This window comes from Suncus etruscus, chromosome 1 (assembly GCF_024139225.1).
Source record: "Suncus etruscus isolate mSunEtr1 chromosome 1, mSunEtr1.pri.cur, whole genome shotgun sequence".
Classification (NCBI taxonomy): domain Eukaryota; kingdom Metazoa; phylum Chordata; class Mammalia; order Eulipotyphla; family Soricidae; genus Suncus; species Suncus etruscus.
In genome coordinates, this window is record NC_064848.1 from 33,370,576 (window position 1) to 33,385,776 (window position 15,201).

Genomic DNA, 15,201 nt, shown 5'->3' on the forward strand with positions numbered 1-15,201 from the left:
ACTGCATCCGCAGTGAAGGGCACTCTTTGTCCTGTGGGGATGATGCTGGGAGTGAGGACAGGCTACAGCAGAGTCCAGATCCAGACAGGAGATGTGCTGGTCAACGACTGACTCCAGGACAAAGTAGGAAGATCCTGGGCATCAGTACTCTTCACAGGCCTCTTATGTGATGGATCCTCCCTTGCCTCAGGTCTGACTCCTTGCTGACAGCCTCCCACACTTCCTCAGAACCTCTGCTCTGCAGAGTGGCCAAGTCAGTGCTGTCTTAGACTTAGTCTTAGTGGCCTCCTGCCTAAACCAGCAGAGCTCTTGGTTGCGCAGAGGACCTCCTTGGACCTCACCAGCCCAATTCAGACAGGAAAGCCAAGGTTAAAGGGGAAAGCATCTCGGCCCAAGAGAGGTCCTGGTTGGATTGGGATAGCAATAGCCCGGAGGGGCTTGCAGGGTATTGCGGATCAGTCCTGGAGCTGCTCCTTCACTATGTAAAGTCAGGGTGTGGGTATTGGATCTGAAATCATTTTGCCTTGTTTAGACAATGCAGTTCAAACATAGGCCTGCTAGGCTATACCTCAGCCTCAGAGCCAACACTAGGAGCTGCTGTTTCAGCCCCATGTTGAAGTGGCTCAAGTGCTCTTAACCCCGGACTTGAATGTGAGTTGTGCAAGGCTCACCAGTGCCTGTTCGAACTTGAAAGCCTCGGCTTCAAGGTCTTTTTTCATGTCCAGGAGCGAAGGTGGTGTCACTGAGAAAGAGGGAGCAGACAGTCAAGGTCCCCAGAGTCTCCAACACACCCTAGCTTTCTTTGCCTAGAGCCTAACTGTTTCCTCCTCATGCCTCTGGGTGAGCTGATGACTTCTCATACCCTCTAGTGCTGTAGCCCAGCATTTTTCAACCACTGTGCAGCAGCACACTAGTGTGCCATGAGATATTGTCTGGCATGCTGTGGAAAATCTTCCAATTTCATCCCTAACATGCAACTTCGGCTCACAAATAAACCAATCATTAGATTATTTCATAATAAAGTAATTTTAAAATAATTTCTTTGTGTTTATTTGATTCCTATTCAAGAGAATTACTTTACATATAGTCAATATAGGCACAGAGTTAAATGTTTTTAACATTTTCTAATAGTGGTGTGCCTCTTGATTTTTTCTTTTTTTCATGAGAAAAGTGTGCCTTTGCACAAAAAGGTTGAAAAGCACTGCTCTAGGCCTTAGACAAAGTAGAATCTTCACTTGTATGGGTAATCCAAGGCTCTCTTGGCAGTTCTGGGTGTGTGGGAAGTGAGCAAACATGGGGTTCCATATTCCAGGTCCCGAGATTTCTCTGCATTGTGATGCTGGGAACACTATAAGGGAGTGGACAGTGGAGCCCAAACCCCACCTGCAGCCCTGCAGAAGACTTTGCACTGGGGTGCAAAGTGATGGCAGACTTGCCCATCTATGACTCCAACATCTCTCCCTGGGTCAAAATACCCCATCCCCAGTGCTACTTCCCATGGCATTCTTACAAGCCCTGTGTCTGGCTCTTCCTTATGTCACAGGCTTGAAACCCCTGATCCCACAAGCTGCCAGCCCCAAGACTCACTCATGGACAGAGAATTTAAATCAGAGGACTCCAATATTTGGCGGGAGTTGTTGTTGTTGTTCTCTACATCCGTAGACTCGGTTCTCTGCCAAACAGGGAAGAGAGAAGGGCAATGGTAGGACAGGGGTTTGACTAAACCAGTGCCCTCATTTGAATTCCCAGCATCACACTTGGACCTTAGGAGCACCTCTGGTGTCAATCCTGAGCACTGAGACAAGAGAAATCCCTGAGCACTGGCCCAACTAATGCATCAAATTAAACAAAACTGAACTATGGAAAGGGCTCGTGGAGGAAGGCCCTGAGCAGTGGAGCTCTACCCTCATTCCAGGCTTGCTTCTGGTGGCACAACTCTGGCATGGGGTTCGACATGGGTGGACTGACACCATGGTCACAACTCTGACACAGGGACCTGGAGAAAGGATTGTTGCTGGAAACATGGAGAACCCCAGGCTGAATCCTAGGAAGTACCCCCTAATCATGTCAGGGAGGGGATAGGAAGCCTGAGGAAAGGCCACTCCTTTTTGGCCTGAGGGACCAGGTGGGATACCTGGGGATATAACCACATCAGTCACATGAAGCCAAGTTCCTATCCTGTTGTACTATCACCTCCAGTCCCTTAAAATGGTATTTCTTGGTACTGGTTCTGAGACATATGCTGAGGGCGTTCAAGGTGGGGCAGGAAACCATAGAGAGACAATATAAAAGTTTTGGGGTTTTTCAGCTTTCTCTGAAGCGAGAGATCTGACCTCTACCGCAACCAGGGAGCTTGTTCTCTTACAGGTTTTTTCCAGTGAGGGGCCCCCAGCCTTGGCTGTGGAGCTATTGGGGATGGGGTTCTGCACGTTCTTGGGTCACATATAGGAATCAGGCTGTGAGGAGCACTTACATCCACATTGCTCGGGAGAGCTGATATTTGTTCTCTTTGAGCTGGTCTTGGCTGGAATGAAAGAGAGGAGATGCTGTCCCCCCAGTGCTGACCCCATTGGCCCATTGGCTGGTCTCCCTTGCTTGGCCCCTTCTACTGGAAAACACTTTGGGTCAACTCCTCTGGGTTCTTCTTCCCCCACCTCCAAGCCTCCCTCCCACATCCTTCTTCCTGAGTTTGTACAACCAGGGTCCAGGCCTAAGAAATCTTCGCATTTGTTCCACTTGCCATTGCACTCAGAGTGAATGACTAAACATCCCTGAATCTGATCTTTGGGCCTCTTCCCTCCCCCACAGGAATCTACCTGAGTTTTTCTATGCTTTCTTTGTCCACCCTACAAAGAGTGGTACCACAGAAATTTGCCCATAAATTTTTGGTGTCATTTTAAAAATATTCACTGTAGAGCCCGTTTCCCCAGCACATGTGTCAGTGTTGAAAGTTTGGTCAATGTTGGCAAAGTCTCTCTTTCAATACTCTAAAAGGAGTTATTTAACTGACAAAGATTAGTCAAGTTCCAGGAAGCCAGAGTGTTGCAGGTATTCCCAAAAGCTTCTTAGCTTCCTAAAGCTCAAGGAATGCCCTGGACACAATTCTCTACAAAAAGTCGTTTGTGTAGGACCAACTTCACACCCCTTGGCAGTCTTCCCCACCCTGGGGCAGCCCATCTTCAATACCTGCTGTGTGGGGCTCTGAGTTCTGCATCCCAGCTTCAAGGCCCTTATCCCTTGAAAGCCATCCCCTTCTTCACCTGAGAATCTGGGATGTTGTCAAGGCAGCCCATATCCCCAAGGATCTCTTGCTTGGTCTCAGGCCTTGACTACTGAGACAACCACAGAAGCCCGAGTTTCTAGGTAGTTTGTCAGTGTGTCTTGTTTATCGGAGGCTCAGTAACCTCCATCTTCTCCCATCCAATTGGAAAGACACTTTCCAGACTCTCTCCAACAGACTCCCTTCCCATTCCCTCCACAAATTCTCTGAAACAAAACCAACATTTAGTACTTGGTTTTTGTGTTGGGTCCGTGTTTTTGTGGGCCACACCCAGCGGTGCTCAGGGCTTCCTCTAAGCTCTGTCCTAAGGGATCACTCTGGAGGTGCTGGGACCATATCAGATGCCTGGGATCGAATCCAGATCATCCACATGCAAAGCAAGTGCCTTACTTGTTAGACTAGTAGCAAGTAACTCCTCTAACAAGTGAGACTAGTCCTGGAGAGGGGAGGGGGGACCCCAGCTCAGAGTCCCTGGACATCCCTGGAGGGTGGGGCGGGACTGCCTGAAGACTCAGGCCAGGGAGGAAGCGGGCTGAGGGGCTCCTTCTCTGACCTCAGGGCTACATGCTATGATCCCTGGACATCTTCGGCCGAGAAGAGAGGCAGCTGAGCCGGTAGGTGTTGCTCCGACCACATTGCTGTCTCTGCTCTGTATCGTTTTTGCTCTACCTGCAAAGGTATGAGAGAGTAAAAGGCCAATCATCGCTGCTGCATCTAGTAGGTAGGAAACCAACTAGAATTGCTGCGAGGCCACCAGAGAGGCGGGGCCTCGGGCTTTATAGGGGGAGCTCGTGGGCGTGGCCCATTTTCTTCAAGCCCATTGGCCAGAGAGAAATCCAGAATCCTAGAGTCCTGACAGCACAATGAGGCTGAGTTTTTAGCTGAGGTTGAGTCATAGTGCCCAGGGGGTCCCGAGGGCCTACTCTTCCCTCACCATGACCCTCCTGCACTGTACCCCACCCAAGATGGGGCTCAGAACCCAGTGAGTCCTTTCATGCACCGAACCATTTGGTCTTGTGCATAGGTGGAGCAAGATACCTGTTTCCAGAGATCTTGTGCAGAGACTCTCAGCCTTGACCTTCAAACCAGGAGAATCCCCTGTGCACCTGTATCTATAACCCCGAAAGTTCCCCCAAAGCACATCCTGTGAGCCCACTGGCTGCAGCCCTAACTTCTCCCACATTTCTGCTGCCTCCACACTCCCATTACCATGCTGATTGCCTGCAACCCTGTGCTTCATTCTGACCTTCCCTGTTTCGTCTCCTGGACTCACCCAGGCCTTTCCAGAAGTGGGTGCGGTTTTTTCCGTTCCCATCCCTGATGACTTTAGCTGTGCTCACCCTCTTTGCCCTTGGCCTTCTGTGAGTGGCTACTGAATCCAGACCTTCAGTAGGTTCCTCCCACACCCGAAGCCACCTCCAAGACCCCTTCAAAGTCCTTCCCCGCCACCTCATTCTGCCAAATGAGGTGAGCAGCTGGATCCATGGGGATCTGGGGTCTAGCTCTCATGGCCCTGACCTCATGTGCTCTTAAGAATGACAGACTCATACTGAGGCCATCACTGGCAGTGCCAGGGAGAAGGGACTAAGAAAGAGAGTGAGGCCATGATTTGGGTGCAGGTCAGCGTGACAGGGAGATCCTAACCTTATTCTAAGGCAGAAGGGCCCTGAGTTCTGGGGCAGTGATGGTACATTCACTCACCACTGCCACTGCTTATCTGTGGGATGTTTGGCAAGTGCCTTACCCTCTATGGAGAGAGGAAGGAAGGGAGAGCAAGAGAGTAAAAGAAGACAGGAGAGAGAGGGAAGGTGGGAAAGAGGAAGGGAGGAAAAGTGAGAAGAGAGGAGAGGAGAAGAGAGGGCAAGGTGGGAGCAGGTAGGAAGGAAACTGTGGATATTGGTGACCGGAAATGTGCACTGGTGAAAGATGGGTGTTGGACATTGTAGGGCTGAAACTCAATCATGAACAACTTTTTTTTTTCTTTATTTAAGCACCACAGTTACAGAAATGTTCATAGTTGGATTTCACTACCCTTCAGCAGTGCAGCTTTCCTGCCACCAATGTCCACCCACCACTCTCCTGGGACAGCCATTCTTCTCTCTTTCAATATCATTGTCATGGTAGTTGTCAGTGCAGATAGTGCTCTAACTTCACTTACTGCTCTTTGTGACAAGCTTCATATTATGGGTGGGTCCTCTTGGCCCTCATCTCTATTGTCTCTGCATATTATTTCTTTTGTTTGTTTTGTTTGTTTTTGGGCCACACCCGGCAGTGCTCAGGGGTTACTCCTGGCTGTCTGCTCAGAAATAGCTCCTGGCTGGCACAGGGGACCATATGGGACACCGGGATTCGAACCAACCACCTTTGGTCCTGGATGGTTGCTTGCAAGGCAAATGCCGCTATGCTATCTCTCCGGGCCCAACATATTATTTCTATACTGTCTTTTTTTTATATTTCACAGATGAGTGAGACTATCCTATGCCTATCTCTCCTCCTGTCTCATTCCACTCAACCTAATAATCTCCATGTCCATCCATGTATAGAAAAAATTCATGACTTCATTATTTTTCTAACAGCTGCATAGTATTCCATTGTGTAGATTTACCATAGTCTTTTTTTAACCACTCACTCATCCATTATCAAGTACCTTGCTTTTTTCTAGATTCTGACTATTATAAATAGTGCTGCACTGAACAGAGGAGTGAAGCAGGCATTTTTATATTATTTTTTGTGTTCCTAGAATATATCTTTAGGAGTGGACTATCCATATTGTTTTCCAGAAAGGCTGGACTTAACAGGATTCCCACCAGCCGTGAATGAGAGTTTCTTTCTCCCCGCATCCACGCCAACACTGGTTTTTCTTGTTCTTTGTGATGTGTGCCACTCTCATTTTTGTATTGATTAGAATCTCCCCAGTAGTTAGTGATGTGGAGCTTTTTTTCATGTGCTTTTTGGTTATCTGTATTTCTTTTTTGAGGATGAAATTTCATTTTTTCTCCCCATTTTTTTTATGGGGTTAGGTGTTATTTTTCTTGTTGAATTCTGTCAGTACCTTTTATATTTTAAATGTTAGCTCCTTATCTGATGGGTATTGGGTGAATAGTTACTCTCCATTTTATCCTAGTTACTGTGTCAGTTCAATGTAGTCCGATTTGTTTATCTCTGCTTCCACTTGCTTGGATAGTAGTGTTTCCTCCTTGAAAATGCCTTTAGTCTTAATAGCATGGAGTGATTTGCCTATGCTTTTTTCTATATACTTTATAGTTGCAGGTCTGATATAAATGTCTTTAATCCATTTTGATTTGATCTTTGTGCATGGTGTTAAGTGGAGGCCTGGATATGCTTTTTTGCATGTAGCTAACCAGTTGTCCCAACACCACTTGTTGAATATCCTTCCTTGTTCCACTTTTTGTTTCTTGCCCACTTATTAAAGATTAATTTATTGTATCTCTTGAAGTCATTCTCTGAATACTCAGTTCTTTTCCATTGATCTGAGAGTCTTTCTTCATTCCAGTACCATACTGTTTTAATGTATAATTTAAAGTTGGGGAAAGCGATTGCCTCCCATCTTCTTTTTCCAAAGGATTGCTTTAGTTTCTGTGGACATTTATTGTTCCAAATGAAATTGAGGAGTGTTTGATCCATTTCTTTGAAAAATGTCATAGGTTTTTTTGGAAGTATTGCATTAAATCTGTAAAATGCTTTGGGATCTATTACCATTTTAATATTGTTAATTCTCCCAATCCATGAACAGGGTATATGTCTCCATATCCTTGGGTTTGCTTTTATTTCCTGAGGCATTGTTTTGCAGTTTTCTTTGTATAGGTCTTTTATCTCTTTAATTAAGTGGATTCCAAGATTCTTGAGTTTCTGTGGCACTATTGTAAATCAGATTGTTTTTGTAATGTCAATTTCTTCTCTGTTATTATTTGTGTATAAAAAGATCATGGATTTTTTTGTGTGTAACCTGCCACTTTGCTTTACAAATCTGTTGTTTCTAGAAAGTTTTTGGTAGTCTTTAGGATTTTCTACATCTGCAAACTGAGAGCTTGATCCCCCTCTTGCTACTCCTATCCTTTCTAGCTTGTCATTTTTCATCTGTTAGCTCTTTAATTTGCTCACATTCTTAACTTAATTATGCATTATAGTTTTTGTTTTAATGTATGAACACTATGTTACATCTTCTAGACAATGTTTTTCAATTTATTCTGACCATGGCACTCTTCTGACCTGGTTTCCTCTGTAATTTCTTTGTGCTATTACTTTTTAATAGTAGTAGTCATACTACTACTTGTAGACCCTTTAATCTCATGCCCTGGCCTTCATTACTATGACTTTTTTTTACATGTAGCCCTTTAGTATATCTTAGGGACACACAGGGTTCCATGTGGCCCCTGTTTGAGAAAACTTCTGAATGTTCTTTCTTTCTCCCACTGTTGTATGTGTTGTCTATTGCCAGCTAGTCCTTCCAGGAGGATACAGGGTTCACCTTCTTTATGTTTATTTGTTTGTTTTTGTTGTTTTTTGGCCACACCCGGTAATACTTAGGTTACTCCTGGGTATGCTTCAGAAATCACTTCTGGCTCAGGGGACCATATGGGATGCCACGGATCAAATCCAGGTCTGTCCCTGGGTTAGCCGAATGCCGGCAAATGCCCTACCACTCTGCTATCACTCTAGCCCCTAGGGGTTCACTTTTTCCCCCCTGGCTTTGCTGGTTCTCTTATCATGGGAGAACAGCTTCTTTGTGCATTGCCCTATGATGCACACTAAGTAAGTGAAACCGCATGCTCCTGGTACCATCCAGGGTAGTGTCTAACCTATTATAGAAACATTATGCATAGCTTCTGAATGCTGGGACAAAAAAAAACCAGTTTTACTTTTATTGTTAGTTCACAGGTATCAGCCCGATAGAAATGACTCAGTAGTCTCCAGACTTGATGTCTTTCTTTAGAGTGATGTTCAATTCCTGCCTGAGCTCTCCGATAATGGGCCAATAGTTTCCTTGCCTTGCATTTGGTTGCCTTCAATAGATACAATGAACACACCCTCAAATGCCTCTCTTTTCTGTGAGTGGACCAGCACTAGTCCCTCGACAGGCAATTTTAGATTTTTCTCATTAAAATAAGATGAGAACAAAAGCAGTAAAGATACTCATGGGTCCACCTTTGTTGCAAAGTCAGAGTTACTTTATCTCACCTACTGTGGTTGGTAGGTACCTCTTTTTTTTGGTCTGTTTGTTGGGGTGCACACTTAGAAGAGGTCAGGGGTTACCCCTGGCTCTGCACTCAGGAATCACTCCTAGCAGGCTCCCAGTTTAGTGGGGTGTCCCAGATAGGATGGTGGAGATCAAACCTGGGTCAACTGCATACAAGGCCAAAGCCCTACCTGCTATACTACTCTGGTTCTCATACCACTTTTATTAGTTATATTGCATGCCACAAAAGACTTAAAATTATGGATCAGATCTTTTTTGTTTTCTAAAATCTTTACGTGGTATTAAAATGGTTTGAAGAATGAATGAACTTTTTGAATGCATTAGAGCTAGTCATTTATTTAGCCGATGGATGAGTACCTCCTATTTGTAATGTTTTGGTGTTTTCAGAAGAATTCCTGTTGAACAGTCTTAGTTGTGGTGTCAACTTTTGATCTAAAACACAACAAAATATAAATGGTTTCTTGATATACTGCTTTTTCAAGAATCATTATTAATTTGTCAATTTGTTTCTGAAATATCTTTCCAGTTCTAGATTTTTTCTGTTATTCTTTTTGACTGTTTTTAAGTCCCAACAGTTACTCTCTATCCTTGTATTGAATTGTGTCACCTTCTATGTGGTCCCTACAACCTCCTCCCAATTTTTTGTGACCTTTGGTCTAGCTGAGCTTATCCCTTCTCCCCAACCCCCTCTTTTTATTTTTATCAGTTTCTACTTGATTTTTCTTAGCTTTTCACCTCTTGCTCAGTGGATCTCACTAAATAAAGGCAGGGAGAAATGATTTCTAATATATATCATAAATGCAGATTTAATTCAATACACTTGATATCATGAATCATTTATTTAATGCTTTGAATGAAATGTAGCAACAGATTTTCTTGGGGAGAGAATAACAACATATGATATTATGCTCTGAAATGCATAAGAGCACAGAATTGAGGTCAGCTATGTGTGAGGCAAATGCCCTACTGCTGCGCCACTGCTCCGGCCCCCAGAATTGAGTTTTACTGTACCATTTCATCATGACAGCTGATTGTAACATGCTTAGACTGATACATGACCAATACCTACAAGTTGTGTGAGACCGAATGTTAATTGCTGCCTTTCACCAAAGTAGTCCAGATCCTACAGTTTCTATCTAATGCAGGCCTTAGTTTTAAGTATATCTATTTTTCTCTCCTTCCTTAGCTTTCTCTTTCTCTCTCTTGGTGATCCATTTCTTCTGTGATCTTTCTGAATTGTGCTTTCTTTTCAGAGATCTTACATTTTATTTTTTTCTTCTGGCTAATTGGTATACAGATCTATCTCCTTCACTGGATTAGACCTCTTTGCTGTGGAACTCAGATTTTATCGTGTCAGTGTTGCTTAAGCCTTGACCTCTTAGTACCATCACACTGTGATTGAAATAATGAATATTAGTGAATAGGACAGACATTTTGCAGGTAGGATTATACAGAGAAAATATAGATTCTTCTCTAAAACATATATTTCAAGGACTCATCGTGAAATGAAGGCTTCAACTTTAGTTGTCCAGCTTGCTTGCAATAATAGTGATAACCAATGAGTGCAGTATAATTCTCTGCTTGTGGTAGAAATTTTAGTGAGCAGTATAGTACTTGCAAGAAAAATGTCTTTAGAAAGCAAAAGGAGAAAGGAATTATCTTATATATCATTATCATTAACTTGGTACTGTCTTATAGGAAAACACTAATTAAAATGGAAACTATTTGTGTCTGTTTTGAATTACCTGCCTTTATATGGAAATTTTTAAAAAAATTGGCAAAACAACAACAAAAAGATACTGAAAATCATATTAAATGAGGGAGGGGGTGGAGAAGGGAATGTGCTTTGAACCTCTAGCTCCTTCACAGCTCATCATTTCTTGATGCCCTTTGCCAAGTTGTATGTTCAAGGAATCTAATGATACACAAAGCCTCATTGCCAGCTACTTCATTAATTCCTCAACCCATTAGGAGCCTTAATGGTCTATGCCATTGGAATAAGTATGGAAATCCAATCCTGTAAGAAAGTACAGTGCTCTATAAATCATACTCGCCTGAGGATTCTCTCAGCCCTTGACACAAAATAGATGAAAAATCATATACTTCCTGAATTCTTTTATATTAGAGGCTCTCAGAACAATTGACACCCTTTAACCCTTTACACACTAAAATTCTGCTCTCTGGGTGAACAGAGATGTCATTGAGCTTTTTAGAAATGTCAATTTAAGATTTCAGTGCAGTCTTACTAAAATTTGGGGAGTGGGGCCAGCAGTCTGTTTTAAGCAGGTTTTCTTTCCAGTGATTCCTCTATGCTTTTTCAACATCTTTGTGCCACTTTTCTCTCTTATTTTTAAAATAAATAATAAATAAATAAACAACTTAAGAATGAAGATGAGAAGATCTATAACTTGACAAAAACCTGTTTATTTGAATTCAGTTTACTTCTCCAAATATTGACTGAGCAGCTACAGATGTCGGCATCTGTACTCAAAAAGGATGAAAGTAGATGATGCCTTCAAGTCACTCTTCATTTTTTCTGCTCTTCTGTGATCTTCCTGGACATCACCAAAGAGGAGACCCAGACACCCAGTGTGATGATTACTCAGTGTACTTCAATTGATTTCTCAAACTTCCTTTATTAATCATCATCCAGAAAATGGCACTTATCCCCTTTCCTAGTGAGACAGTAGGGCCTCAGTGACCAGCAAAGAATGGTCCTGTTTTTCAGAGCCTTCTCTTTTTACACAAGCTCCCTTCTTTCCCAGTCCCTCTAGAATCTGTGTCACCTCCACCCTTATCCATTTAAAAGTTTTGGGTAGCTATTATAGAGGTTCTTTTCCACATCAAGCAGACTGCCCAAATTTGTCCTTGAGTGAGTAGCTCGGTGGAAAGAAAAGGATCTCTATAGACAAAGGGTAATGAACATCTTCAAAGTTTTTCTTTTTCCTAGTAGCTTCTTCCTAAATCCGGAAAGATAATTGTCATTATCTTTTTACCTTTGAATTTCTTTCTTTCTGGTTTTTGGTCACAGCCGGCAGTGCTCAGGGGTTACTCCTGGCTCTATGTTCAGAAATCACTCCTGGCAGGCACAGGGATGCTGGGATTCGAACCACCGACCTTCTGCATGAAAGGCAAATGCCTTACCTCCATGCTATCTCTCCGGCCCCACCTTTGAGTGTGATTTAACTACTGAGATAGACAGGGGTTGGGTAAGGTGGGGGATAAAAATGGGGAACATTGGTAACTAGAAAGTTGCACTGGTAAAGGGCAGTGTACATTCTATGACTGAAACCCAACTACAAACGTTTCTGTAGCCATAGTGCTTAAATAAAGATATTATTTTAAAAAAATACTAAGACTGTCATTTCATAGCTTGTTGGTACTAGCTTCACTTTATATGCATTTGGTTTATGGCAAACATTGACAAGTAAAGTTTTATTGCAACACAGACACACCAATCACTTATAGTTTATATTTTATAGTTTTTGCACTGCTCTGGTAGAGTTGAATAGTTTCAACTCAGTGTAACTCCATTACACTGTCTTATAATGCTTTTCTAGACTTTTTCTATTTTCTTCCCTATATATTTGTGTTATAATTTGTCACTTTTCTTTTACTATTTGTCTGTTTGTTTGTTTGGGGTCACACTGGTGACACTCAGAGGTTACTCCTGGCTCTGCACTCAGAAATCACTCCTGGCAGGCCAGGGGACCATGTGGGATACCAGGATTCTAACCACTGTCTGTCTTGGATTGGCTGCACGCAAGGCAAACGCCTTACCACTGTGCTACCGCTATGGCCCCAGTTTGTCTGTTTTCATCTTTTTTTCCCCCATGTAGTTATTTGATACTTGTACCACTTTCCAAGACTCAGATGTGTTAGGGCTTTTGAAACTTCACTTTTACCACCTCTCCTTTATCTTGATTGTCATCTGTTTAAAGTTTCTGTTAACCCAGAGTATATTCCTACTATTTTTTGAAGTAATTATTTATTTAGGCTTATGCATGTTGTTAGTAGCTCAGTAGCTCTTATTTATACATATTTCTGACTCTTAGAAAAATATTTAATTTGTCCATACATTTGAAAAATAATTAGATTAGGTATAGATCAAATTTTACTTTTCTTCAGAAGTTGGAAGACATTGTTTTGTTGTTTTTAAGATTAGAGTTCTGACAGTAATCTTATATTTTTTTTCCTGGAAGATAATGAGTTTTCTCCTTTTTTTGTAATTCTAAGATAGGTCTAGGATGTGTTTAGGTGATTTTATTAAAAATAACTAATCCTACTTGTACCATTTTTTTCTCTGTAGACCTTAAGCATGACTCACTCTCCAGTCTGGCTCCTTATCGCCTTTTGTCTGTTTCTTTTATAGCATTATCTCATTGTAACATACTTAAAAAATATACTCAGTTGTCCCACCATTTGCCCTTCTGAATTAAATTCTGTAGGTTAATTAATCAAATTATTACTTTAATAAATACATTTAATAAATTAAATGATTAAATTAGGTACATTCTGTTAAATTGCTGCCATTGTTTTTGGCATGTTTTTGCAGCCTAGCAAGTAAAGGGAATATTTGTATTATGTAGACTAGGTATATCTATTATGTAGACTATGCTACATAGTAGGTTTTGTGCTATTCTTTTGATGTTTAAGTCAAGCCTCTTAATTTTTTTTAAAGCATCTTAAAGATTGTGGATTATAGTAGTCTGCAGTTGGCTTGGCTCTCTAATGATATTGGTTGTATCCATAGAAATGACCATTTTGGTTTTCTGGGTAAGAAGGGCACTTCCCTTATAGGGAACTGGTTCCTTGCTGGACTTCATTGTCTTTTATCTGTCTGCTTTTTCTCTTTCGTCAAGCTTGTATTTAATGAGAAAGTAAAGTTGAAAGACAATGATAGATGCCAATTCATTAATTAGTTAAGATAACAGACTCTTTCTTAAATATTCAATTAAGAAAAAAAGAAATGGTTTCATATCTTCTTGCGTCTTCTTTTTATAAGTCTTAACTCTGACTTCTACGTGGTCAATTTGAGTTTGTGCTATTGTAGCTGCTATCATGTTCCAAATAATTAGAACAAAAAATATGATAAATACCAAGAATTACTACAGAAAACTGAGAAAATTATAGGTTAAAAAATTAGAAATGGGTCCTATTTTAGTTGTACATTTCTCTTATTGTTTCTCTCCCAAACCCTCCCTCTTTCTCAGCCACTTTATTTTTCCATTTCTCCTAACTCTGTATGTGTCTGTAATTTCTTAAGTAGATAAGCTCACATTTTTAAGTCACTTTAAAAGACTTAATTTTGCATTGAATTCTACTGACTTATAGTGAGATCAGATAAACATATAGGTTCTTTATAAGGATGAGTGAGAAATAATACTACTCAGCTGTATCATGAAGTGCCTTTTATAAACTTTTCTCCTCCATCTCATACATACTGTTCTCTTTTCACCTCTCCCCCGCTCAGTCTTGGAGATAAGGCAGAGCCATTGAAGGACATTAAGCAGGATGACATGGGATTTATGTTGTAGAGATCATTCAGGCAGCCCTTGGGAAGATGGATTGAAATAGAATGAAGTAAAAGATGGAGAGACCAGTTAGTAGGCCATTACTATGCTGGGCAGGTCACCACGGCCATAGGTAATGGCAGTAGGTATAGATGGGTAGGGAGAGATCAGAGAAAGATTAAGGAACAGAATCTGTAAGACTAAGAGTTGTTGATGAGATATAAGGGCAAAGAAGAGTTAGAAGTTAAGTGCACACTGATTCCTACAGGTCTGTAATAAAATATTACAATCCCCCAAAGGCATTGAATTTAAGTACTTTTTTTTTCTTTTGGTCCCAAAAAGGAACATACAGCTATAAAAGAATACTGACCTTTTGGTCAAACTGATGACCTTTTTTATCCTTAGTAGCTTTTATCATTCTGTTTCTACTGCTTTCTGAACCTGACCCTATGTTGTTTTACAACCATTTTCCCCCCATAACATTCAAGTATTAGTTCACAAATCTTACATTTAGTAAAGCTGTTTGATTTTTTCCCCCATCTCTCATACCAAATGTACTGAAAATGTTTAGAGCTAATTGTATGCAATTTAATTTTCAGATTGTGGTAATCATTATTGCTGTTTTTATTTGCAGTCTCTCTTCCCCAGGCATAGTTAGCTAGATATTCAACAAAATTATGCCCGTTGGGGTGATTTTCAATTTTCTTACTTTGGGAGGCATATTTTTATGTCAGTTATGAAGAGTTCAGATTTGGTTTATTAAACACTTGAGCCCTTGTTTCCACATTGGACCATTTAACTCTTTATTTTTCTTTGTAAATGGAAAACTTAGCTGATCTTTGTTCTTTTTGGGTGTTTCTGAAGATCTAATCTAATTTAGAAAGAGTATGTGTCCATCATTCAAATCCACATTCTCTCCTTTAAGCTAGAGCCCCACTAGACACAAGGTAAACTAGAAGCAACTTTAACTTATGGGTGATCTGCAGAAAAGTCGTTGGAACATTATCCTTGCCTTTTTGCCCAGAGAGGCAAGTGCTGAATAGTTTGGCATGATAAGCATCTGTTGGGTAGATGTGATTGAAGTTGTATGTTTCCTTGAAAATATGAAGTTTATTGCCACAGTTGCTCTCATCATGAGGGCTTCTGGAGGGCTAGAACTTGTCGATGTAATTTGTTTATGCGTGCACCCC

The 15,201-nt window shown here is 41.4% G+C and overlaps 1 protein-coding gene across 1 annotated transcript in view; it reads left to right on the plus strand.

Moving 5' to 3' along the window:
- The window catches only part of KDM4C (lysine demethylase 4C), a 392,436-nt gene that overhangs the window by 304,246 nt on the left and 72,989 nt on the right, over nucleotides 1-15,201 (plus strand). The gene's annotated exons all lie outside the window — the stretch shown is intronic.